The sequence below is a fragment of the Numida meleagris genome, unplaced genomic scaffold (assembly GCF_002078875.1).
Source record: "Numida meleagris isolate 19003 breed g44 Domestic line unplaced genomic scaffold, NumMel1.0 unplaced_Scaffold165, whole genome shotgun sequence".
NCBI classification, from domain to species: domain Eukaryota; kingdom Metazoa; phylum Chordata; class Aves; order Galliformes; family Numididae; genus Numida; species Numida meleagris.
The window spans coordinates 880806-904089 of record NW_018363448.1 but is presented as its reverse complement, the minus strand read 5'-3'; the positions used below and the strand labels follow the sequence as shown (position 1 = coordinate 904089).

At 38.8% G+C, this 23284-nt stretch overlaps 1 long non-coding RNA gene across 1 annotated transcript; it reads right to left on the bottom strand.

The window, feature by feature from the left end:
* Positions 1-4934: 4934 nt before the first annotated feature.
* Positions 4935-15530, bottom strand: LOC110390662. The gene is made up of 3 exons (XR_002433818.1): positions 15407-15530; positions 7576-7779; positions 4935-6342 (listed from the first exon to the last, which is right to left on the bottom strand). It is a non-coding gene; the product is annotated as an uncharacterized LOC110390662 (long non-coding RNA).
* Positions 15531-23284: the final 7754 nt, after the last annotated feature.

Sequence of the window (23284 nt, the reverse complement as noted above, 5' to 3'; positions counted from 1 at the left end):
GTTGCATGATGTCAGCTTTTTGTAGAAGGACATAACTTAAATATAAGTGCTTTGGATCTGATCAGACACTGAGTGCTTCTGACCCACAGTAAGTCCAACTCATGTTTGCTGCAAATGGCTCGTGGTACTCAGTCCTGCACCTGGAGTCAAAATGTTAAATGACTAAGCTGTTAAATGACAGGCAAGGATCAGTTAAGAATTGTCAACAAGAGCATACTTTTACACTCAGTAGTTCTCAGTCAAGTCTATGTCAAAATTCCTTTTGGCTCTGATATTAAGGGAATAAAATTAGTATTTCTTATTGTTTTCTTTTTGCTGTGTTATATTTTTATTTCTTAACAGATTTCTTTCCTTCATTGACCTTGAGACAGAGCTCATCCAGTATTTCCTCATGTGACCCAGCCTTAAGAGTCTTAAACTATCTACTCAGCACAATAGTGTCTCCATCATGGCTCTGAAGGACAAGTGTAACACTTCAAGCTCACCTTGTAGAGGAAGGGGATAGGTGGGAGTAATTCCTTTGGGGAGAGGATGTGAAGGCATTCATCTGGTGGATTGCTAGTCTGTGAATTTTAATTACTGAACTTCTGTAATACTCGTTTATTAAAGGTCACAGAATCCCACAGACTTTCATAGCAGTATTTTATAACCATGTGACCAAAGCATGAAGTGATGCCAGGCCTCAGGGAGAAGCAAGGACAGACTTTTCTGTAAGGGAAGGTGACCTAGGAGCCAACAATCATGATAAGTCATTGATACCACTGTTTAGGGAGCTGCAGTACCACACTAATGTGGTCCAGCTTTGATAATCACAGGCAGAAAACAGTCCTCATCAACAAGGACATAGTGATGGGGCAGGTCTGGGATCGCATCAGAAAGTCAAGTCAGTGGGCTGGGTTCGAGGCCAGAATCAGGGAGGTATTAGACTGGACACAGGCATACCAACAACATAACTCAGATTAACACAAAGGGAAATGGTATGAGCATAAAAGCAGCCCCCAAACAATGGAGAATTGGGTCCCAGCGAGGCTCCAAGAGACCAGGCACTCTTTCTCCAAAACTGTTCTTTCATAACAGGGTGAACAAGTTGATTACATGGCTTTAACTTATATCATACATATATCAGACAGCTGGCTGTCAACCCAGGCAGTGAAATTCTTGGAACAGGGAGATGCACTCAAGGTTCTGACACAAAGTTTTTAAGTATCTGCAACTATCTTTTATCAAACCAAATGATGGCACAAAGAGAAAATATGCACAGGCTTTCAGGTTAATCAGCTCTTCTGCTGTCACCTCACCTCACTTCACCTTGACTCAAGTCTTCCTACTTGCATGATTAAGAACAGTAAAGCAAAATACTGTTTCCCACAGTCATAGAAGTGAGAGCTAGCAGATACTGAACATATAAACCCCATGTTGTTGTTATATTGCTTCTTGCAATCATTGAAACATTTCAGATCCTTAAAGGTGAATGAGGATAAAATTATTATAAGATTATTATGAATGATGAGTGAGAACAGTAATAAGATAATATGAAGTCTCACAATATTTTGTGTTGGAGTCTATGTTTAGATTAAGTACCAAGAGGTTGATAATCCTGTAGAGGTTCTTTCATCAGAAAAGAATAAAGGAAATCATTCATCTCTCCTTTTTTTTCAATACAAGGGCATAATCAGTGGGGAACCTTCCAGTTGCCCAGCTGAAAGATATAACATTGCTGTTTGTGACAGCTGGAAAAACGTAAAAATCTTCACAGTCCTTGGCGTATTTTCCATGTGGATCTTGGCACCCAAAGCAATGCCATTTCACCGAGAAAACTGCCCTCTATTTTGGTGTGGTAACCATGCACACTAGCCAGTGATAATTTTGGAATAGATCTTTAGTTCTTCCTCTTTTAAAATAAAAACATTAATAATAAAAAGCATAATCTTTTAAAAAGAGAGAGGCTTTTGTTTTTTTTTAATAAAAAATAAAGGATATGTACTTATTCACAGTGCAAATTTTTTGAGAAGCATGAAGTTCTAGTTGTTGGACTGGAAAAAACTACTGTTTAAGAAATGTAAAAACACAATTTTATTTGAAGTTTGAAACATAGTGACTCCCTGAGCCAGGACACACAGATTTTAGCTTTACCTTCTAGGGTTTGGCATCTCATGTATCCTGGCAATTAGTTTGGCCTGTACAGTAAAATTCTGGGCCTAAGCTTGATTAAAAGAACATTTATGAATAACATCCTCAGAAGATCTAAGACCATGGCCAGGACCAGGCCACAGCAGCAATGAAGTAGGTATGCTCTATGGCTAAGCTTTTTCATAAAACAGAAGAACCAGGCAGCACATAACTCTCTAAATTGACAGCAGTCATCACTCTTCTTTCACAGTTTGCTAAGTCCAATTGGAAATTCCTGAAATTTTCATTTCGCTTTTTTCTAAGTTCTTCTGTCAATTTCATTGGAAAACACCAGGCACGGTGGTATATTTATGAATATAATGCTATTGACATGACAGATGAATCATGGTTTTGCACAAGGAGGGAAAGACAATTTTTTTTCTTTCTCTTAAAACAAAATGGAAATTAAAAAGTCTGTTACCCAAGGAGGGCAGATCCTCCAGATCTTAGTCCCACTGATATGACTGAATAGAAGAAGAGACCACCAGCCTGGTAAGTATCTGGATCTTTTCCAATTCTGATAGTCATTTGCTACAAATGCTTTTTTTCAGTTACAATTATTCTCTTTAATCCTTCACAGATATGTGCTGGGATCAGGCTGGCTACTGAGTTGATTCTTTGACAGCAGGCAATTTGAATTGACATTGAGGGTGCTGGGGTTGTTTAGCCAGGAGTAGAGAAGGATCCAGAGAAATCTCTCTGAGACCTTCCAGTACTTTGAGTTTTTAAACAGGAGGGAAATGGACTTTTTACACAGTCTGACAGTGATAGGAAAGTGGGGAATGGTTTTACATTAAAAGAGGGGAGATTTAGGTTAGATATTTGGCACAAATTTATCACTCATTGAGTGATCAGGCACTGGAACAGGCTGCCTGGAGAAGTCATGGATGTCTCATCCCTGGAGGCATTCAAAGCCAGATTTGATGGGGCCCTGGGCAGCCTGATCTAGTGGTTGGCAACCTTGTCCATGGCAGGGGGGTTGGAACTAGATGCTCTTTAAAGTCCCTTCCAACCCATTCCATGACCCTATGATTCTATGAGGTGTGAGATCAAAGTACATCAGTTGTTGCTATCTAAAAAAAGGTATGTTTTAAAGCAATTATGTTGTTTTAAATGAAATGGAATATTTGATCTTACTCATAAGACCAATTATATATATTGTTTCACACACAAGTTGTATTTACCAAGATTTCCTTTGAACTTGCATTGATTATGACTCTTCATCAACATAAAACTTGCTGATAAACCTAGTGTTCAAATCACAACAAAACTGTATTATAAAAAATCATAGAATTACACAGAATTTACCAGTTTTCAGGGAAGGTTGTTAATGTTCATTTATTACTTATTTTGAAAAAGTTTAATTGAAAAGTGTTTTAACACATAAATATCATTTTCAATGGAAAAAGTGTTTTGAAGTAGTACAAAATTCAGTTAAAATGGGAGTATCATGAGAAATAAGGAATTTGCCTTGCTTATTTAATGCAGTCTTTGATGAGTATGAAGAGTTTCAGTCTCTTAATACAGTGCACTGTCTTTCTGAGTGTCAGACACTTGTAGTCTCTGTTTTAGGTGAAGTAGGCAAGAATACTACTTTCCATCATTATCCGTTCTATTTTTTGCATATGAATATATTAATATGTATTTAATTTTCATCAAGCAAACGTAGATTAAAAAAATTAATTCAGAAAAATCAATTAGAAAAAACTATCCTTGATCCCCAAGCATAATACTGAAAGAATTCCTGAATGTCAACTGTTCCTCAGCCAAGACTGGAATTTAGGAGTCTAGCTCATGACTATTAGCATTTGATATCAGCAATATCAGGGAGTGGTATGACAGTTCCTAACACATTTTCACATTTGTTTGCTCACAAGCCACTCCCTAACCTTGTTTTTTGTTTGAAGATTTATAGCAATTATAAAGCACTGACATTCCCAAATCTCCATTTTGAAATGGGTCTGCAATAAATCATAACTCACCATTACCTAAACTTTGAGAGGCATGTATAGACTAAAATTTGCATCCTCAAAGTGAAATGTTGTACTTGTATGATTCGAGGAAAAGACTGTTCCATAAAATTGTCATTTTTATGTCATTGTTCAGGTTTGTTTGCTTTCTTGGATTAAAGGCATACAAAAATTTGGTAAATCAGATCCAGTTCACCTCAGGTTGTTGTTGACAGTATGCATAACATATTTTGTCATAACTGTCCTTTCTGAGAAGCATGTACTCTTGCTATGTCTACATGGACACAACTTTTAGTATTCATCTTGAGATGCATCTTAGCACTAGGATAACTGCCACAAATTTGTAATACTGCATATGAAACTCATTCAGATTCCTGATGATGCTCTAGCATTAACAATCCAGTTCCCCTCATGGCAGTCTTCATAGTAAACTCATCTTGAGTGTTGGTTTTTTTGTTGTTGTTGTTTGTTTGCCTGTTTAAGTAGGAGAAAGATAAAAGATATAAAAACACCGTAGTAAGGGACTTAAAATAACTGCCCCTGAGCAAATAATAACTTGCATCAGCTTTACAGATAATAAATAGTATTGGCATGACCTCTGACACTTAAAATGTTTTGTTCCCTGCCTGTAGAAGGCAGCTGTGCCTCATTCCAGGTTCTGAAGAGTGATAACTTGTAAACACTCTCCAGTTGGGGCAGGATGATGTTGATAGCAAGGGTGGTTTGCTGTTTTCCGGAATTTGAATTTCCCACCTTGGAAATACAAAACCTGTGTGAGAAAGAGAGATTGGAAGCTACTTTGTCCAAATGCTTTAATTTCCATAGAATATAGAATGACTCAGCTACAGAAGAAAAAAGAGTGATCTCCTTTTCTTTCCCAGCCTGGGACTAGATTTTTCCCTTTCTTTCATTTCTGTGAGTGAAAAGATTTTGAGTTGACTCTCTGGCTACAGCTATGCATCCAGCAAATGTACAGTTCCACCTTCTATTCCAGGATTGATCCTCTCCTTCAAAAATCGAAAAGAAGCAGAACAGGTCTGGAAGACTTTAAAGTGAAAGTTTGATTCAAGAATTCTGACACAATATGTCAGAAAATTGTTGAAATAGCTTCTTTTACAGAGTTTGGTTCCCATTGCCATCCTTCACATTAACATAGACTGATTGGATATTTCTGCTTACAGGTAATGATTTTGCATGTTTCATTTGTGTGTTGCAAACATAATACCAGAATCATTCAGATTGGAAGGGACTCAGATCACATAATCCAACCTTCTCAAAGTAATAATCAATACTGAATTCAGATGAGGTTGCTTAGGACTTTGTCTAATTGGATCCTGAAATCCTCCAAGAACAGATATTCCACAGCCTTCATGGGTAACAGTACCAGAGATTAATTGTTAATTTATTAATTTGTAATTGATTTAATTGATTTAAATTGATCAATTGATTTAATTTGATCAATTATTTTTTTCTCATTATGTCCAACTGACACCTTACTTCTTTCCATTTATGATCATAGTTGCTCATTTTTCATCCATGCACCCCTGTAAAGGCTTAGTAATATCCTCTGAATAGCTTGCAGATATCAAAAGATATTAGGTCTCCCCATCACCACACCCAGATTCTTTTCTCCAGATGAAATACACCATGTTTTCTCAGCCTCTCCTCATAGCCCTCATGGGTCTCATCTCTGTGACTGTATCAGTGGCCTTCAAATAGACTTCTTCAAGTTTATAACAATCTTCCTGGTTTGGGAGGGGGAGGGTGGGAGTTCAGGGATGGTGTAGGGAAACACAGGACAAATATGGGTGCAGTATTTCAGATGTGGCCAAGCAAGTGCTCAGTAAGGGGGAATAATCACTTCCCTCTATTAAATGGCTACACTCTTGTTGGTTTCAGTCATCATATCTTCTTTTTTGATGGAGTGTAATCCTGATTCCTGTTCAGCCTTCTGTCCACCAGTACCACATGACTTTCAGGTTCTTTTCAGCAAAACTTCTACCTGTGTAGTCAATTCTGAGGCTTTATAATTACAAGGGGTTAGTCCATACTGGATACAGGACTTCGCAATTGTTCTTCTTGAATTCCGTAAGGTCTCTGTCGGCACATTCCTTCAGCTTCTCTAGGTCCCTCTGCAAGAGGACAATATCAGCTGTCATCCAGCAGCTTGATGAGGCTGCGTTTCCTCTTCTCCTCTAGGTCACTGATAAATGGTGAAATAATAGAATACTAGTACCTTATTTTATGGAAAAAAAAATGAGAAATTACACATTGAACAGAACTTTTAAGGGAATTAGACACCTTTAGACATGCATGCATGCCAATTGTAAGACATGGAGAACAAATTGAGATATATGTACAGACATTTCCTTTATGAGACTAAATGTCCTTCATATAAAATTATTTGCCCTGCAGGCATTCTTGTTAAGAATCCTGGGAGACTGAGTGGAATGTTATATATGAAGAGATGCTTATCTCTAAATTATTGCATAAAGTATGTCAACTCTCTTCAAAGCATTGAGCTTTATCAATCAAGTTTTCTTCAGTGGTAAAAGTTTGGCCCTTTTTTATGTCTCTTCTGTTTTAAACAATATCAAAATTTCTCTGGAACTGTGAAAGATTGGAAAAAAGAATCAGGAAATGGCAAGTCTCCTCAAGTCTAAAAGCAAGATAAACATTTTATGGTGAAATTCAGTATTAAAATGTGAAGATTGTCTACTGTAAAACTCTCCAGAAAAGGCAGTTCTTCATGATTTAAGTTAATCGTATTAATGCTATCTTAAATAGTGTCATGGCACACCTGTACCATGAAGGTCTATTAAAGCAACAACAATAACAACAACAGCTCTCATTGGCTGGTATCAATGAGGAAGAGCAGCTGCAGAGAGCATTTTGTGTGGATAAGCTTTCTGCCTAGAACTCCTCTGGTGATACTTGTAGAGTCACTGCAATTTGAGGAAAGCTCAGAATTCTTCAGTGATTAAAAAAAGGAAAGAATTCTTCATGATCTGTTTCTCTTTTTTTTTACTTTGGACTAAAATTTGGATTTTTGTTTGTTTGTTTCCCTGCTCATGGTAGGGGGTTGGAATCTTTTGCAGTGCTTTCCATTTTTTTCCAATATTTTCCAATTCTTTCTTCTCTAGTTTGCATACAAGGATTACTGAAGAGCGCAGCTCCTAGTGGCAGTGTTAAAAATAGAAGTTGAGGCTACTGGAAGGGGAAAACATACTCAAAAAACAGTGGTAGGGAGTGGAGCTGGAAGCGTGGTTAAGCAAATTTTACCTAAATTACGGATTCTCATTTTCCGGAAGTTATGAATAGAGCAGCCAAAAAAATGTCAGGATCAAATCTCTATTGAATATATTTATATTGAAAACTCTCCCTAAATCCTAATAATCTCTGAGTTTTCAGTGAAGAACAAATTTATAATACATACCTTGTCCCAGTTCACTTTGCTTGAACATTTTTGAAGGCCAAAGATTTAAAGAGAAGGTATCCACCAACACATTCCTATCTTGTGTCTTGGTTCTTCAGATGCTATTTTATACAATTTCAGCACTTGGTTTGTTGCTGTTGCAGGGGCCTCAGGCAGCGGTAGCTGTTCAGTCTCTCCTATTCCCCACTTGTTCAGTCTGATCTCCTGGAAACAGAAATATTTCAGCTCAAGTGTCTGGGCTTAGTTTAAGGGAATTTGGGTGATGCCTAATAAACAACAGCACATAGGATGATTTAATGTTCTCTTCTGGGTCTTGAATTTTCTAAATGTGTGAAAATCCACTGCTTATCCACCTCTCCTACCTGAAAATATTACCCTTAACCTTTATTAATAAATAATCGTAACAGGGTTGCTACTCATATACATAGCTTTTAACTTCCCCAAATGTAACTATTTTCTCTTTTCAGAGCATCTGTGATATCATATACTCTTCTTTTCATCTCTTGTTGCTTGTTACTATCTAAACTGAAGAAATCCTTTCTCTTTTACAGATTTTCTAAACCTGGAAATTAGCTTATATCTTTGATGTAGCAGAACTGACTGTAGATAAGATCACACTTGGCATGTGTCTATACCATTTTCTTCACTATTTATTCCATGTGTCCTAAGGTTGACCATTTCTGTTGTCTAACAGCTAAACAATACCCTCTCTTGCATCGATGGGGAAAAATAAAGAGTATTTTACATGTACTCATTTTTTTAAAAAAGAGGAAAGCAGATGGAATATTTGAACAGCCCTAGCCATTATGCTGCGGTGTTAGAAATTTGGTTTGTCTTTCACACAGTGCACCCATAGCTTTAGTCTCCCAAACCATCAGCCTGTAGGCTCATGCCAACCCATAAAGAATGTGAAGCATTGCTTTTCAAATTGTTTGTTTCTTTTTCTACAAAGAAACTTTTATTTCCCATCTTCAAGCAGCTTTTGTAGCTGTTCCCATTCTTACAGCAAGTTGCTTCCTCTCCAGAAAATGACAGTATAGAAAAAATACATTCCAATAGTGCTAATGTGCTTTTGAGGCTTAAAAGCTAACTTTCAGTAGAATTAAGTGTCTTTTAAATAGTAGTAGCTAGGGAGGGGATAAGGAGTCAAAATCAGCTTAGATAGGCTATAAGATTTTTCATGATGATTTGAAGTGTATATTTGAGTCTAGATCATTTGGAACACTAAATCATAAAACTGTACACTGTGCAAAAAGGTTTATAGGGAGTGGAATCAGGAACGAATTACCTGGGAGGATTACAAAGAAGCTGTCCAAGCAGCCAGGGATCAGATTAAGAAAGCTGAAATCCAGATAGAATTAAATCTAGCCAGGGACATAAAGGGGAACAAGAAGAAATTCTGCAGGTATATTAGTGATAAAAAGAAGGTCAGGGAAGATGGGGGCCCTCTCTGGAAGGAAACTGGAGACATGGTCATGAGGGATATGGAAAAAGCTGAGGTTCGTAATGACTTCTTTGCCTTAGTCTTAACTGGCAAGGGCTCTAGCCACACTGCCCAAGTTGTAAAAAGCAATGGTAAGAACTTGGAGAAGGTAGATCTACCTGCTATAAGGAAGATCAGATTCAGTACCATCTAAAGAACCTTAAAGTGCACAAGTCTATGGGATTCAAAGAGATCCATCCACGGGTTCTGAGAAAACTGGCAGATGAAGTTGCCATGGCAGCTATCCATCATATTTTAAAGGGAATGGCAGTCTGGTGAAGTTCCCATTGACAGAAAAAGGGGAAACATAACCTCCATTTTCAAGAAAGGAAAAAAAAAGAAGATCCAGGGAACTACAGGCCTGTCAGTCTCACCTCTGTGCCTGGCAAGATCATGGAGCAGATCCTCCTGAACACCTACAAAGGCACATCAATAATAAAGACAAGGTGATTGGTGGTAACCAACATGACTTCACCTAGGGTAAGTCATGCCTGACAAACTTGGTGGTCTTTTATAATGGAGTTACAGCATCAGTGGATAAAGGAACAGCAACTGATGTCATCTACCTAGACTGTACAAAGCATTTGACACTGTCCCATATGACATCCTGGTCACCAAATTGAAGAAAAATGGATTTGATGGATGGGCCATTCTCTGGATAAGGAATTGACTGGATGGTCACATTCAGAGAGTTGTGGTCAGCTGATGGAGACCAGTGACAAGTGGTGTTCCTCAGGGATTGGTGTTGGGACTGGTGTTATTTAACATCTTTGAAGGCATCGTGGACAGTGGGATTAAGTGCATCCTCAGCAAGTTTGCAGATCATACCAAGCTGAGTGGTGCAGGTGACACCCTAGAGGGAAGGGATGCTATCCAGAGGGACCTGGACAGGATTGAGAGGTGGGGCCATGCCAACCTCGTGAAGGTCAGCAAGGCCAAGTGCAAGGTCCTGCACCTGGGTCCAGGCAATCTCAAGCACAGATAAAGGTTGGATGGAGAATGGCCTGAGAGCAGCCCTCAGGAGAAGGTTTTGAGAGTGCTGGTTGATGAAAGATTCAGCATGAGCTGGCAATGGGCAGCCCAGAAGGCCAACCGTATCCTGGGTTGCATCAAGAGAAGTGTGACCAGCAAGTTGAGGGAGGTAATTCTGGCCCTCTACTCTGCCCTCGTGAGACCCCACCTACATCCAGTTCTGGAGTCCCGAATACAAGAAGGACATGGAGCTGTTGGACCAGGTCCAGAGGAGGGCCACAAAGATGATCAGAGGGCTAGTGCACCTCCTGTATGATGGCAGGGTGAGAGAATTGGGGCTCTTCAGCCTGGAGAAGAGAAGGCTCCGAGGAGACCTTATAGTGGCCTTCCAGTACCTGAAGGGGGCCTACAGGAAAACTGGGGAGGGACTTTTTAGAAGGGCAGGTAGCAACAGGATGAGGGAAATGGCTTTAAACTGGAAGAGGGTAGATTTAGACTAGATATTCTTCACTGTGAAGAAATTCTTCACTGTGAGGGTGGTGAGACACTGGAACAGATTGCCCAACGAGGCTGTGAATGCCCCCTCCTTGAAAGCATTCAAAGCCAGGCTGGATGGGACTTTGAGCAACCTGGTCTAGAGGGAGGTGTGCCTGCCTATAGCAGGGGGTTTGAACTAGATGATCTTAAAGGTCCCTTCTAACTCAAACGGTCCTGTGATTCTATGATTCTATGATTCTATGAATCCTTAGGAAATCAGGCATCCAGAGCTGTTCTGCTCACTTTATTTTTTTCTGTTGTTTTGGGATAGTTGGTGTAATCGAAGCTCTTTCTGTGAGAGCAAGTGTAAGCAGAGTTAAAAGTGTGGCATTTGCTGTCTTAAACCTTATAGTATAGAAAAGCAGAGACAAGACTGGTGCCTGTGCCACTGAGGGTCCTGGGCAGAAGGAAGTGATGCCCTGCAAGCATGTAAGGTAGATGCTAAGCTGTCTGGGGGAGGGAGAGTTGATATGCTTGCTAGCCTCATGTTTGGTTTGTGAGGCTTAACATTTCGGCTGTTCATATGGGGCCCACCAAAAAGTAGTTTGTACGTTGCTCTATATACTGGCTCTTGTCTTTTCCTCAGGGGTGAAGTAAGGACAGGCTTTCAGTCAGACCTTGCCATGTTTCTCAGCTTTTGTGAATTTTAGTCAGCCCCCCTTAATTTAGTGGAGGGCTTTTTCAGTGTGGTTTGAATACTTAAGGAATCTACTCTAATGTACCATTGTAATTTCAGTTAGTTTGCCTGTCAGCCTCATTATATAAACCCCCTTGCTTTTGCCAGGAAAGTCCATTAGGCAGTGTGTAAGATTTACTCCCCCCATTGCATTTGTAGCTGTAGGGAAGGCAGGGAAAAAAAGCTATTGTGTAAAGGAATAACTGAATCTCAGTCAAATGTAGTGATGCATGTCACACTGGAAGCAATAGGGCCCCTGGTCTAAAGCACATGAAAATATTTGGATCCACTGCCAAACCCCTTCTGTGTCCATTGTTCATGCAGAAGCCTGCAGTGGCGGCCTCTGCATCTAAGGCTACAGTCTCTGTGGGGCAGATAGTCTAGGATATTTTTGAATATACATCATTTAATACCAGCAATTTTTCTAACTCTGTGAAGAACATCAGTCAGCTCTTGAACTGGAGGTCACTCCTCTCTCTGTTAGTTACTGTTAGTTGCTGTTACTTGTCAATGTGATTATGCATATGCTCATATTTGACACAAATGGGATCATTACAGTGCAGTAAACTGCTCATGGGCCTGGTAGTGTAAATATCTTTGGAGGCAGAATTTATCTTTGTAATACTGAGGCTCCCAAGAGCACTCTCAAGAGAAGAGTGCAGCTTTAGCAGTTCCCTTGGATTTCTGCAGATATACAAAGGTTGAACATCTAACTCAGAAACAAATCACTTCCTACCTCTTTATCCCATCCTGTAGTGACACACAGAACACCATTTTTCCAATTTATAGGAAGATGCACTTACAAGGATCCCCTTTCTTTACAAAATGAAACAATTGCTTTTCTGTTCTATTGTTATTTTTCTCTGTGGGAACTGCAAGGGAAAGAGCTCTGCCAAATATATCTTGCTTCTTTGTCTTTTTAATATATGCTGTCTTGAATTAGAGAGAGGTATCTTATGCCTAAAAATGATTAAAAACCATATAAGTTAAGTCTTTTTGAGCTGAGTGCATGTTATAAAAGCCACTATGAGTCACAGGCAATTTTAAAGTCTCATTTATGTGTGGTCCTTGTTTGGAGAGTATTAGGCATAAAGTTGTCAGACTGGAGCGCTAATGGTCACACTCAGTAGGTGTGATTTATGGGATTTGTTGCCTTCTGAGAGTGAAGTCATGCAGTGTATCAGAGTTGCCCTGAAAATGAAGCAATTAAATTTTGTCATCTTTCTTCCAAAAGTGTCCTGAATGGGTGCTAGTGCAAGCATGGAGGAATGAAGAGAGAGAGGTGGGAGAGAGAGCTGATTAGATTCCATATGTTGATCAATGCTTATAACACTTTTTCTGAAGTCTTTAATTGAATTTCATTTGCTGAAGCCTAGTGCCATGACAGGAGGCAAATAGCACATCTTTTACTTGCCAGTTCTATTTATATATCTGTGAAGTAGATCGTTGTAATGTGTACAGATGGGCAATAACTACAAAATTATTGCATAATTTTTCAAAATTTTATGATTGCTTTTCCTACTTCCTCTTAGAATAATCGTTCCACTGTACAGCCTGCAGACCATTCACTATATCTTTGGTATATTTTACCGCTTCAGCAGATTTTAATTTATTGGAGACACACTAGAAGTGGTAGGTAAACAAACTACAGAACAAATCAGATTTATAAGACAAGGAAGACTTGAACCAGTATTAAGTTGCTTTGGAGATCACTTGGTAAATGCAAGTATATATGATTTTTCATCTCTGACTTGGCAGAAAAGTGCAGTGAGTGTGTGTGGGGAGGAAGTTAACTGAAAACCACCCACCACCAGCTTTACAGAATATAGAACAGGTCTGTGATAGGATGTCTAGTGGGATAAAAAGTGTTTTTGTACAATTTGCAGGTTTAAACCTGACTCAGGGAAAGTTTCAGACATTCTGTGAGAAATCCAATCCTCTTTCAAAGGAGAGAAGCATTCTTGGTGTTGCCACCCACTAGCTGGAGTAGTCCTGACCTGTGTCTGTCATTCCGTATTGTCCCGCCTACCCATTCTGCTTCCATTTCTGAAATGATGATGGATTACATTTCTTTTTTTTCCTTAGTTGTGATTATTAGTAAATTAATATGTGAGAGTATGTACAATCCATCACTCGTTTAAGTCCATTGAAGTGTTAGAGTTGACAAAATATGTACTGGATATGATCCTTAAAAAACTGGCCTTAAATTTACTAATGGCAAAGAGAAGCTGGAATTTCAACCCAGTTTCTTTCTATGCATTATCTGGTACATTGTCAAAGATGATCTTCTTCCCCTGAAGGCAGAGCTAAGTGCTTTTGAGCCACATTCAGGTTTCTTAGTCTGACTTCTGAAAACTCTCAAGTCTGCAATACTAAGAACCACTAATAAAGAACAGTTTAAATGCCAGTTTTAGCTAACTGATGAAACTTTTTCTGGGACTGGCTTAGGATTCCTTAAATGACCCTCAAAACTTTGACCTAAATATCCAGAAATATATTCCATTTTGGGAGCCCTATCTCTCAGAGACCCTTAATTTTCAAAAGGTTCCAAGTAACTAAAGATTTCGAGTTACGAAACTTCTTCATGTTGTATAATTAAATACATATAAATACCACAGTCTCATCAGGTAAAACATCCTTTCATTTATGAAATATTTAAAACACACAACACCTATGAAAGGTAAAACTGTAGAAGTATGCTTTAGAGTTAAATTCCCATTCATCTTTGTTTGATCTTTATAAACAAAAATACCGGAATTAATAACTTCTATATCCACATCTGGCAACAATGGGTTTTTGTCAATGTTGTTTAATTTTTATTCAAATCTGGGATGTGAAAGATCATTTCTCATTGTTTGTTCCGTAATTTTGTGATATTTCATGTGTTATATAATATTATAACATTTGAGTATAAGAATATTACATTTTTATATACATTGAATATATATATCTTCAAAATATTTGAATATAAGATTTGATCTCTGACACTCACTTTGAATAAAGGACATATGCTATATTTTATTCATGTTTCCTCGAAGCATAAGGGCTCTGCCTTTGCTAGATGAATTGTCTCATCAAACTGGAAGTACATACTTAGTCCTGCCTCGCTTCTTAACGCTGTTGTGGACAGACTTAAATAAAACATTTTCTAAGAAAGGTTTGTTTTTATTTTTTTTCACTGTAATCAGTTTCAGAAGAAGTTGGCAGTTTCATTCAGGGGCCTCTTGTACCCTGACTGAAATCTCTCAGGCTTTAGCCTGAATCTTCTGTAGAACAGAAGAAGATAAATTTGTCTAACCTACACCCTTACTGCGAACACCAAAAATCGTGAGTTTTCCTTTCACATACAGACAACTGTCTCCTTCATAAGAGGTCAACATCATTTTAGATTACCAGTCTGTTCAAAAAACTTTACACTTGCTTTTTCCTCTTTTTGTATTTTTTTAGTACTTCAGCATAATCTGTTCTTTCACCATATGGAACTACTTCTACCTTCTTGTTCCCTGTACACACTTTTCCACTCAACATGATGACATGTGACCACTCAACTCATAAACAGGAGTTAGAGAAACAGAGGTTAAGCCACGGGCACCAAAAGTGGTTTTGAGAATGCAGATGTGGAAAAAGTGGAATAACCCACAAGCATGTGGTTTATTACCATCTGCCTCATGGTCTGAATGTATAATAAGCACATTCACCCAGAGTTTACAATAGAAGGGATACAATGTTTTTTTTTCCTGGTAAAATACTCTGCATCTTGGCTTGAAAAGCATGTTTGCTTCCCTTCCCATGGTGAGATTACAGGTGTTGCACGCTGCTATTATGGTCAGTCTTTTCAGTAAAGATTCCACACAGGCCAGGATACTAAACACACAACTTGGCTTGGTCATGAATTGCCTGTATTCCAACCCACTTTCATCTTCTTCCTCCTGCAGCGCCATCTAGTGGCTCATTGCCTCTGTACATCTGCCATGTATCCTATCCGTTCACACATGTGAATGACAAATGTGTAACTAGATGTATACACCGACATAGAAATGTGTATAAAAAATGCACAGCTTCACCTGCATGCATATATAGTATGGGGAAGAATTTGAAAGGCATTTGGAATCACTCGGGCATTGCTTATGTGCCTGAGAGTTTCTACACACAAGGACAATCACCTTTCCCTCTGGTGGCAGAGAGCTGAGGTAGCCCAGCCCCCGAGACGCAGGAACAGGTCGCCTACTAGGTGTCTGGGCATCGTCCCTGCCACCAGCTGAGCCTGCTAACAAGCCATCTACAACACTGCCTCACAGGCTTGCCGCACAAAGGAGCTGACCTCACAAAGCTCATGCCAAGTAGGTCAGGAGTGGCTGTCAAGTGCAACTGATAAGAATGATTATATGTATTTTAAAAGCAGTGAAAGGTAGTGTCTTCTAAAATGGTATAAGCTGTGCTAGCAGAGGAAAAGCCAGACTGCTGAAAAAGGAATTTGGCCCCTGATTTTTGCACTTTTACTTGTCTTTTCTGCAAATGTCTATCCCCAAAATAACCATACAAATTTGAACACTTTGTCAATTGCCTTTCCAGCTAGCCCTTCTTCCATCCTTTGGCTCTCTCCTGACCAGTGTCAGATACATGAGCCCTATGGCAGTTTCACCTTCCTCTCTTCAGGTGAGCCTGTTCTCAGGGGTTCTAAACTCTTAGTCTTTCTTAACTTTCATTAATTTAGAATTTCCATTGATAATAGCCTAAGGTGATTAAACAAAGGAAGAAGATCAGCTAATAGGGTAGGAGAATGTAGAGACTGGCATGGTACCTAATAGGAGATACAGTGTCTCTGGCAGGGCTGAAGAATGGATAATGAAACATTAATCTTATGAGGAGCTGGTGAAACATCCTCAGTACCTATGTCCCACTTTTTGGAAATGATTCTCAGCACCTCCTTCCAACGGGTCACCTTTCAGCTTTAGATAACTCCTCCACCAGCTGTGCTTCTAGCTAGCATACATGGTATGGGAGGCTTAGCTCCTGGCACACAGTGAAATGTTCAGCCAAGACACTTTAACAGATGCTTACTAGAAAGGAGAGGCTAACTCAATACAGGAGGACAAAAGCTGTGTGAGGTACCTTAAACAGGTAAGGCAACTTCAGAGAAATGGTAAACCAAAAAAAATTTACCAGAAGTGCAGAGCTGACAATAATGTCAGACTTATTTATGAAATCTCTCACCAGGGGTGTTAGCAACAGACCTGAACCACTGTTATAATTAATCACAGAGGCTACTATCAGTCAAGAGGTTCTCCAGAGAGTGTGGGACACAGGACACAATGCTAGGTTTATGGCACAGCCCAGGTAATCACTTCTCCTGCCAGTCCCTCTTATGTCAAGTGGGTGACCCTCTACATGGTTTCTAGACCTGCCATTCAAATTCTCACATCCTCTCATCACGCTCCTCAAAATAACTACATCTTTTCACAGTACAAAGGAACAAGAGCTAGTGAGATGAGTCTTGGAGGTTTGGGTCTCTGGTCTGCTGCTGTCAGACTTAATGCAGGACATTTCACCTTCTGTGTCATAATCTCTCACCTGCAAAAAACAGTTAATAATATTTAACTACCTCATGGTACTAAATTGCAGTTTAATTAATGGTTTGCAGAGCACTTTGAAGTGCTCACTTGAAATAGGCAAACGATAATTAACATCATAAATTTATTTAGCGAGCTTTCCTTACCAGGCACAATCTGCCTAAAATTCCCCTTACAATAACTGTTTGCACTGCTCTAGGAAAAACAAAGTGGTTCAGCCAGTATGTTTTCTGTGGGAAGGCTTTTTACTGCATGAATCAGAGAGCTCAAACTTGACTAGATGACCTGACAAGACAAGGGGCAGACAGGCTCCTGAATGGGAGGGAGAGATGAACCAGATACACAAGTGTTCATGCTTCCACGGAAGCATGTGTACTGTGCCACTCAGACTGAACAACACAATGACAAGGCTGATCTTCACTTCTGAGCTTGTCCAAAGCCAATTCCCGTTCCTCTGGTGCTCATGTATGGTCCTCATGCTCAAGTATGGGTGAATGTGGACAACACCAAGATAATTTGTCCAGGAAAAGTCACAGATCCAGCCAGTTGTTTTAGCAAGTTGCAGTCTGTTTATGGAATGGTTGTGACACAAGTGATGCAAGGTGAAATACAGCCCCCTACAGCAAATGAAGAAGTACACAAGAAAACATAGCCTATCTGAGAGACTTTGTGGGATCCTGATTACTAGATGTACCTGCAAAGCTGCAGAGAAGGCTAAGCATTAAGAGTGGCTTAAATGATGAAAAAATAAAATCCAGAAAAAAGCTGTGTACTTTTGGATAGGATTGAAAAAAATAAGATTAGGTCAAAACTTTGAGTTTTCCATGGGGAAATCATAGTCACTTACTCCAGAAAGGATTGACTGATGTTTTCGAAATGCCCTGCTCTTGCTCTGTCTTTTTTCACTTCCTTACCCCCAAGGTGATTGGAGGTCCCTAAAACCTTTCCCTGATGTTATAAGTGAGAAGGGGGTGTTTCAAATAAAACTGTGAAATTTGATTCTTAAACCAAGCAGGCTTTGCCTAGTTAATCTGTATAATGTAAAACATTGAAGATTGCTCTTATAGCATATTGTGAAATCCTGCCTCCTAATGGGGAGAAAGGCAAAAGATAAACTATAACCTTGTTTCAGTGCTATTCTGGGTTCAGGAGCTCAACTGCATTGGTCAGGCCTTGGAGAACAGAAAATAGGAAAATACACCTAGTAAGCCTCCTGTGCTGATAATATTACATAACTTTTGAAGAGGTTATGTCATTAGAAGTTGGACTTGATCAACTTTGTGGGCCCCTTCCAACTCAGGATATTTTGTGATTCTATAATTGAAGAAAATCACATATTGAAATGTCTTCATAAAGGTTTTTGGATAAACTAGAGCTATTTAATGATAGTGATAGATTTTGTTTGCTTATGTCAGCATTTCTAACCTGAAACTTTTATAAAATGTGAAACAGAACCCTCAAAATAAGAAAATAAGTTTTAAAATCGTGGCATTTCTAGAATAAATAAGTAAATAAAAATCAAGTTTTTATTTTACCTCCCAATGACCTTCTGAAGTATTAGATCTCCTTTTCAAGCCTTCTTCTGTAATCAGTCAGGTTGGAAAGCTGTTTGTTTTTCTTTCAGAGAAAGCAGAGATTATAGTATAACCACATGTTTTTTGTCAGCTGAAATTGCGAGAACATTAAATGAAGAAAGACTCAAAACAATACCAACAGAGCTGTCAAAACCATAGAGTCTGCCTGTTGCGTCCTGCAATAAAGCTCTTACATCCCCCTTTGATCCAGCATCCCAGCCCTGGGTGAGAGCTCACAGGGGCAGGGTCATATGGGTGAGAAGATGCAGGAATGTGGAGTGGGAGGAAGGTCCGTTCCTTGGCCCACCACCCCGGCTGCTGACTTCTTCAGAAAGTTCAGGTGCCCACCTTCCCTCACAGCAGTTCCAGGAGCAGCTTTAACAAGAGCTAAGATGCTGGCTGCATAATGATCTGAATAGTAATCTGAATGAGACTGGAACAGTTTTCAGGTTGTCACTGAATTCAAAAAAATTCAAGCAGTATGATCAAACTTGTCCCTTTCTTTGGCTGAAGTCAACCACAATGCAGAAATGCCCTCCAATGTTGTTAATGAAAAAGAAAGCCTGAGTGCTCAAGCAAGGCTTTTGATAGTTGCAGGTGTATTTTTCTTGGGAAGCTAAATTTCTAGAGAAACAAAAGTTTTGGTTAGTTTAATTTGGCAAGACAAAAATGCCATCCTAGGGGAAGACTTTATTTAGAAACTTTATTTTTCCTGTTAACATAGATATTTTGTTGAAAAAAGTTAAAAGGTTCAAAAGTTCATAGGAGACTTTATTGTATTAAAAGAAAAATAGTGCTATAGTTTTAAATAATTTTCTGTGATACCAACTTGCCTAATGAAAGAATTTACAGATTCAGTGCAAAAGGAAAAGGGAGTTACTGTCTGTTAACAGAAATCCTTGCTTTGATAGCATGAGCTATGCAATGTGGAATTCCACCAATGATTTTTATTTCTTAGTGGGATGAGGTCTAATTAGTTTTGTTGCTGAAGTTTCCTTACTATAATGGAGAAATACTCTTCACTATTGGGAAGATTCTTCTTCAGACAAAGCCAGGAATATTCAGCAAGCCACAGATCAGCTATTAGGTGACAGCTAGCTCTTCAAACTAGGAAATGGAAATAGTATGCAGTCTTCGTACATGCCCAGCAGGCAATGAATCTAGGTGGTTTTGGTGTGCCAGATACAGAGGTCACTATGAAATGAAATATTAATCTTTTTCCTACACAGCTGGAGTTCACAAAATAAAACTGCTGTGTGCAGCATCTTTTGATATCATACTAAAAATAGGATTCCACTACCATACACAATATATCTCATTCTGAGTACTTCAGCTTTAGGAAAACTACAGCAAAGGTTTTGGTAATTGAGAGAATATAGAAAGGGGAAAAATGGAGTTTTCTAATATCTTAGAAAAGCAAAGAAGATGCAAAGGAAGCATCTTCTAACAACATGGAACTGACTTAACAAGAGAGTTTATAAGAAAGAAACAAGAATATAACACAGGATAATTGGCAAAGACCCTCAAATAAGGCCCACTACTTGGATGGAGTCAGTGAATATTGCACTATTTGTTGTGTATGTCTGCTGGAACAAGCGGGAACACCACAGTGGTTTCATCTACCATATTCGAGCTTACTTCCTCTGGCCTCCAAATGATCAGATCCAGGAGCAGGTTCACAGTGCATTGAATAGCAAGAAAATTTGTTAAAACATCCAAAACCAAAAGTGAGTAGAAATGTATCAAGGACTTCAAAGGGCAGTTTTGGAGATCGTGGTATAAGTACTTCTCGTGGAACACATCTATGCATCCTTCTCTGATCACACATAGCAAATGCATGTGTGCAAGGGAAACAGCTTGCTTGTGACTTGTATGGGTCCCAGAGCCCAAAACTCATGAAGGGAGCCTCAACCATCAGAGGGCAGCTGGGAGACATTACTGTGGGTGGCTTCTTAGTTTGTATTTCCTCAGAGAATCCTCAGACACTTCAAGCAGCTACAGCCAGATTAGAGAACCCCATTGCAATTCCTGCTGTATAGCAGGTGAAACAATAAAAAAGTATTAAGTAAGGAACATTTATCTGTACTGAGAGCTTTTTAATAAATTACAAATAAATATATCTGCTTCAGTCCTTTGAATTCTACCCGCTTGTGTTTAGCTATGTGTTTTTAGTGGCAACACAGTCTCTGTGAGTTCTAGACCCAATAAAATCATGAGCTATTTTTATAAAAATAAAAATAATCTGAGCTGGGATTTAAAGTAAGGTGTGGTGGAACTGCAAGGGTGAAAAGTTTGACTGTGTATCAATAGGCAGTGGGGAGCTGTTGGCAATTTCTTTACTTTCCCTTCAGCAAACACAGAGAACATGATGCTGCATTTCTGCAGCTTTCTGTTTCAGATCTAGTTAATGCATTTCCCAGCAAGAAATCAAAAGCTGTCATATGCTGCCTCTTGTCTTCTGACCAAACTTTTTCTTTCAGGCACTTTGGCTAAAGCGGACAGAATGGCACAGAATTTTACCTTTGAAATTGAAGTACTACCCAAGTATTAGGTTTGACACCTTATGTGAGAGGGTCTGGGAAGATATTTCCAAAGTACCTTCTGGGCTGCCTGAAGCACAAGCTGGAGGAGACATGTACTGTCAGGAAGGCAAGAAAAAGGCAAAAAGGCATGGGAGATGGAAAGAAAGGTTTTACAGAAATGGAAAAAGGTGAAAGCTTTGGATATGCAGTAGATAAGAGAGGATAGGTAATAGAGGATAGAAAAAATCTGGACAATTTGTCCATCCAGAAGAAGAATCACAATCTGAAGACTAAACAAAAAAACAATCTCAAAGTGTAGATAATAACTTTTATTGTGTGTTTTCACTGAACTCTGGATGGATGGAGGAATGAATGCTGTAAGAACTGTAGTAAAGAAAATGGGTTTAGCAAAATGGACTGCTTTGCTTATGGTGATTTATGAGCAAGTTTAATGCTCAAGACTCCTGTTCTGTCTCCTTAAATATTGCATTAGTGCAAAAAACTTTCTGCAAATAAGTATATTCAGTAAAAGCATTAATTTTGATATTTTACTTCCTTGCAGCCTATCTTCTCTCTCCTCTTCCTTACCCTTTGTCACATTTGTGAGGAAGAGGACTCATACCTCCTCAGGCAAAAGTACAAAACAGGAAGAGTGATTGATAGATGATACTTTATGAGCAAAAAATATATTTAAATGTTAATTTCCTTGTTATTATCATGGGGAAGAATCTAATTATTGTGAAACATTTCTAATAAGTGCAGAGTTTTTCTGTTGGACATCGTGCATCAATGAAATCCAATGCTGTTGATTAAAATACTTTGGTTATTTTGATGAACTGGGCATCATTACAGCTTTAGGAAAAAAAATGTGATAGTGGTTCCAGACAGTTATTTGTCCTGAATTCCCTGTAGCAGATTCTTTTTCTCTAGTCAGGAAACTCTAACAACTCTAGGTGAATGGGCCAAAGGAAAGCAGTGTTTTGTATACTTCCCTAATATTCATGTGGCTTGGGCCAGTCTAGAGGCTTGGAAGTCTTGCCTGGGGACTCTGAAACTTGCATTTTCAAAGTACTCAATAGATGTTTTGGATAGATGACAACCACCTCTTTTCCCTAAAGTCCTTCATTCTACGTTTTCCATTAATATTTATTTTTTTCCAGTCATCACATCTCAAAGAAGGGCTGGGGATTTTCATTCAATGCTAAAGCTGTCAATCAAAATGAGTGTGGTTTTTTTTTTTTTAGATTCTTTCTGAAATCCATCCTCCTATCTACATATACATGATTAAAATTGATGACAAAGCCCATGGCATTCAAAGTTTAGTTCTGAACATTCTGTCTGATATTAATATCTGCTCTCACAGTAGTCAGGTATATATTTTTTTGTCTTACTTCCGGCTTTCTTTATGTCTTTTATATCTAAATGAAATCTTCATCTCCCTTTTTCATCCTCATATGGCATAAGGGTGCTAACACACTAGGATCTGCAGAGAAACAGCAAACAGCAATAGCCAGATGCTGCTTTGGAAGGGAAGGTTCAGGACTAGTAGGGCAGCTTAAAATAAACAGGAAGTCTTGGATACTATTATTAAATATAACTGAATTCTGTTCCAGCTCTCTCTTTTATGAGTGTAGTGCACTTTTACCAGGGTTCTCTTCTCGCTCCCTCTGTCCAGCAAGAAAAATTTCTTTCTTTTGAATTTAGATTTATAGAAAATATATTTTGGAACTGTTTTTTCATGTTTTAAGCCTATTTCTTCGGGCTTTTTCCAGTTGTTTTATTTTTTTTTCTCTGTGTGTGTGTTTTGTTTATTTTTACTACTTTTGATTTCAAGCAGCCATGATGGCCTGTAAAGAACTGCTCTCAGTTTTGCTTAAGATTATCATGAGAACACAGAATGCTGAAGATTGAGACCATAAGTTAATCTTCTATGAATCTGGGACTGCAGAAGGGCTGCGGTGTTTGGCTAAGTTTTTCTCCTTCTCTTTTATTAATCTGATTATTCAGTAGCGCACTACACTTTTCAGGTAACTGTCTCCTCCACTATCTCCTCTACCAAACCTATGTCCATTGTGCATTCTTTAAAGGTACTTTTGAAGTCAGAACAACAACAATAACAAAAAGCAAATAAAAAGTGTCAGCACACCAAAATCATTAGTCTGGTTCTGTCACAATGCTTCACTCATCTATACCTGCTAATGTTAGCTGGCACTGAGTAGCTGACGTGAACCATGTTTAGCATTCATCTGGGCACAAAAGTAAAGTCCATCTAGTAGATGTCTCCACCTTTGCTGAATACATTAATCCCTGAAAGGCCAAAAGGTAACATAAAAAATAGAACATTAAAAAATCTATTGGGGAAAATAGACGATTGT